The 5,000-nt window shown below is 31.5% G+C and overlaps 1 protein-coding gene across 2 annotated transcripts in view; it reads right to left on the reverse strand.

Annotated features, from left to right (window-relative positions):
* The window catches only part of LOC135225858 (uncharacterized), a 37,728-nt gene that overhangs the window by 26,218 nt on the left and 6,510 nt on the right, over positions 1 to 5,000 (reverse strand). For both annotated transcript variants that reach the window (XM_064265405.1, XM_064265404.1), the window contains exon 2: positions 880 to 1,454. The gene's annotated coding sequence lies outside the window, so the exon portion shown is untranslated. The remainder of the gene's footprint in view (positions 1 to 879; positions 1,455 to 5,000) is intronic.

Genomic DNA, 5,000 nt, shown 5'->3' on the forward strand with positions numbered 1-5,000 from the left:
TTAGGTCACCATGTATCTTTTATTCTATCTTTTCTTTATCATCTTATTTTACAGACTTCCCTGCAAGCTATGTCCAATTCGGAACTGAATTATTGATTGATTGGATGAAAGAGCGTTGGTTGTCGTGAAGTTTCGGCGTCATATTTTTCTGTGAATTTAATTTTGTTTCGATCTCGTTCTGTGTTTGTAAGAGTTACATGGAGTTATAAGGATTACGATGTCTCAAAGGCTTATTAGTCCATCCGAGGAGACATCGAGGAAAGGCAAGATTGTCAAACTAATTACGAATATCCTGCTGTAATTAAGTAAATAAAGAGAGAGAGAGAGAGAGAGAGAGAGAGAGAGAGAGAGAGAGATACGGGGGTAGGGGGGGTTGAAGGACACTTGCACTGAATTATCAAATACAAACTTCTTACGATCATAATCCTTTACATATATTCTATTTGCACAAAAACAGATAATTACGCCATAAATAAAGAGTAACACCCTAAACTCTTTCATATATTGCTATCAGTAGCCAAAATTCTGTTATATGAATGTATTACTAAAATTGTGACGTGTTATATGAATGTATTAATAAAATTGTGGCACTTTATAAGAATGTATTAATAAAATTGTGACGTGTTATATGAATGTATTAATAAAATTGTGACGTGTTATATGAATGTATTAATAAAATTGCGACCTGTTATATGAATGTATTACTAAAATTGTGACGTGTTATTTGAATGTATTAGTAAAATTATGACGTGTTATATGAATGTATTAATAAAAGTGTGACGTGTTATATGAATGTATTGATAACAGAGACAGTAGCAATGATAAGCTCTCATAATAAAATCAAGAAAGCACAGAAAATACAACAAGTGACTGCCTTACCTTTGCTGAGCTGGGAACGAATGCTGGGGGTAATGCGTGGTGAGTCCCTACTCCATTGACTTGTTCCCCTGGGGTCCTCAAATAGCGAACGTCAGCCTCTCATGGCCTCATTAAGTTCATAGATCTTTTGCGCCACAAAGATCATGGGAGAGTAATGATGCAAAGAACAAGCCGCCTTTTCTGGCACTGAGAAGGGGGACGTTTTCTATGCTCCTCGTTTTCTATGCGTGGCAGTCCTATTCACAATCACCAGAAAGATCAGAAAAAGCAGACAAACGCATCTCCGTTTCTTTCGTTCTTTTGTTTCATGTCTTCTTTTCACGAAGGTTTCTTTTCAGTGTTGTCGTGGACTAAGTTTATGCATTGATTTCTCATAAATATAATCCTTTCGATTCCTGGAATTCTTAATGAATTATGTCTCCTGGCAATTCCTGTACAAGTTTATTCCATGAGGACAGCTAAACGCACCGGTAATTATGTTATTCTAACCACCACGGAAGGATGCTTCAGTAACTTTAAGAAAAGCAAAGCTTCAGCTCTTTAGGTATTCCAAAGGCTCGATTATGTAAGTCCTTCTGAAACAACATTTTAGCGAATTTTAATTGAGAAATGTTTAGTGATGAAGCACAAAGAGATAGTGGAATTTCAAATAATAGATTCTCTCTCTCTCTCTCTCTCTCTCTCTCTCTCTCTCTCTCTCTCTCTCTCTCTCTCTCTCTCTCTCTCTCTCTCTCTCTCTCTGTTGCGTAATACTGTTTTGCGAAAAAAAGGGGTTGAAGTGAAGTAAAAAAAAAAAAAAAAAAAAAAAGCGAGGGAGGTTTCTGTACAGCGTATGATTTTGCATGAAACTCTCAGTTCACCAACTGCCTGGTGGTGGACTGTGCTGGTAGACGCACAATCGAGGCTAACTTTAACCATAAATAAAATCAAAAGTACGGAGGCTAGAGGGCTGCAATTTTATATGCTTGATAACTGGAAGGTGGGTGATCAACATGCCATTTTGCAGCCCTCTAGCCTCAGTAGTTTTTGAGATCTGAGGGCGGACAGAGAAAGAGTGTGGACGGACAAAAGTCATCTCAACAGTTTTCTTTTAGAGAAAAGTACGAGGCTTAGATAATTAAGACAAAAGAAATTTTTTTAATAATGACGGATTTCATTTTCATTAAAGCGAAAATTAAAGATTGAAATTATTCTTAAACAAGATTATATAAACTTCGTTTGCAACCTGTAGCGTAGACTTTTGTCAGGTAGTCCTATGATGAATTCAAGTAGTAAGTAATATAAATAAAAAAAAGATGAAATATTTGTTGTTAACGATATTATGACACAATTATAATGAAATATTAGTTTTTCATGAGTACGAACTGATACAAAGGAGAGCTGAAATGTCAAATAAGCAGACATTTCAGCATATCACTTACGTAACAAAATGTAATTAAATAATTTTCATTACCTGCACTTAATGTATATATATATATATATATATATATATATATATATATATATATATATATATATATATATATATATATATATATATATTATATATATATATATATATATATATATATATATATATATATATATATATATATGAGAGAGAGAGAGAGAGAGAGAGAGAGAGAGAGAGAGAGAGAGAGAGAGAGAGAGAGAGATGTATATATATATAATATATATATATATATATATATATATATATATATATATGTATATATATATATATATATATATATATATATATATATACACTCCAGTAATATTTAATGGACAACAAAATAAAAGTAGTAAGTGAACAACACACAGCATTGATGAACAAACAATAAAGATTTTATGTTTTTAAATTAGTCCATTATTTACACAACGAAAACAAAGAACGATGATTTATCATATATATATATATATATATATATATATATATATATAGATATATATATATATATATATATATATATATATATATATATATAATATTTGCTAAATAAAATTGTGCTTGTATAACACTGACAATAAAATGAAAATGTTAGATAGCGAGTCCTTACAGATACTTAAAGAGATAGGCGTGTTAAGGTATAGCAACATATAAATCCTTCAATATTTTTTCTGCGTAATAATGCTCAATAGTGGATTTAATACATGGGGATTATAACATGAATGTTTTCACCAACAGTTAGTGAAGCAATATTCTCCCTCCCATTTTTCCAGCTTTTAAAAATTTTCTAATGCATTTATTTTCTGTTCTAAAGGTCCACAATAGTACAAAGTGTAAAAAGTCCGTGTATAATTTTGAAGACTTTACAGAAAGCTTTCGAACCCTTCCCTGGGTTCACCTTTTTTTTTTGACTGAAGATGATGAACCCAGGGAAGGGTTCGAAAGCTTTCTGTAAAGTCTTCAAAATTATACACGGACTTTTTACACTTTGTATTATATACTCTCGTGATAGAGTTTTTCCCTAATAATGTATTTATTATTAGATTTTGCTGATGCACGCACTATTGAGAGAGAGAGAGAGAGAGAGAGAGAGAGAGAGAGAGAGAGAGAGAGAGAGAGCTTTCTATAGAAAGAATATTCATTAATAGCGGTAGTAATGGATGCAAGGAGAGTAAATAGTGGAAGGTAAACACTCATAAAGGTTCGTATAATCATTGCTAGATGTCACGAGCGATCGGTCAAAACATGCCATTACCACTGTATACTGCAAAAGGCCAATTTTGTCATTTGCTAGTTATGAAAGCCATAAAAAAACCTGACAGTTAAATAACATATATATCAAAAGAATAGCAAACACTGTTAACGAACCAATCGTTTAGAACCAGCGAATGATAAATTCGTGGTGACATGCAAGCGCTTAGATATGTATGCGTGGGTTCGACTGGAGTCATCAAGACACAAAAGAATGGGTCATTTCGACATCAGGGCAGTCATAACAGCAATACTAATAATAACAATACGTAAGTAAAAAAAAAATAAGTTTCTCATGACCAGAGCGATATGCATAGAATTTTGGTAACATAGTGCGCAGTTGTTTTTACTCAAAGGAAAAACATTTAAAAGATTTGCAACATACCATTTTATAGCGGTACTACTGTGAAAGAAAAAAGAAAAAGTTTAGATGAGAATCACTACAAGCCAATGAAAACGAAGTAAAAAAAAGAGATATATATATATATATATATATATATATATTATATATATATATATATAGTATAATATATAGTATAAATACATATATATTATAATATATATATATATATATATATATATATATTCATTCCAAAAAATGACCTCGAGGTAACTAAGATCCTAGGGATATTTTGACTGATATCCTATTTATGTTAAATTTTAGTTGGGACTCATTCATCGATTTGTATCGACGGAATGATAGTTCCTTCACCATCCAATTAATTTCAACGACAGTTCCTTTACCATACAATGAATTTCAATGATAGTTCCTTGATCATACAATGAATTGAATGGCAGTTCCTTTACCATAAAAATGAATTGAAATGACATTTCCTTTACCATACAATGAATTTCAAAGACAGTTCCTTCCCTATACAATGAATTTCAATGACAGCTTTACCAAAAAATGAAATTTTAATGGCAGTTCCTTTACCATACAATGAATTTCAATCACAGTTCCTTTGTCATACAATGAATCTATCAACAGCACAAAAATTCGATGAAGAGAAATGAAGAAAACCAATAAAAGACAAAATAAAACAAGGCTCGAAGTGTTGCATTTGACCGCTAGATGTCAGACGCAATCAGGCTGAGCCAGTGTCTGGTAATAGATCAATACGCGTTTATTATTTTCAGGTGGCAAATACAACGAGAGATTTTCTTTCATAAAATTTAGCAAAAATGAAATAAAAAAGATAAGGGGACAAAAAATTTTAAGTTGAAAGTTGATCCACTGACTAAAATATCTTACTGTTTTATGTCAAAGGACGTCTGTCCCTTCCATCAAATATTTATAATATATAAAAATCCTTTTTGAGAACTAAAGATATGATGTTAAAACACTCCTTAATAAAGGATATCCTAAAAATAATGATTATACGCTTATGATTTTCCTAATATTACCCAAGAACTTTTATAATAATAACAAAAGGTTAGATAT

Source organism: Macrobrachium nipponense, chromosome 13 (assembly GCF_015104395.2).
Source record: "Macrobrachium nipponense isolate FS-2020 chromosome 13, ASM1510439v2, whole genome shotgun sequence".
NCBI lineage: Eukaryota > Metazoa > Arthropoda > Malacostraca > Decapoda > Palaemonidae > Macrobrachium > Macrobrachium nipponense.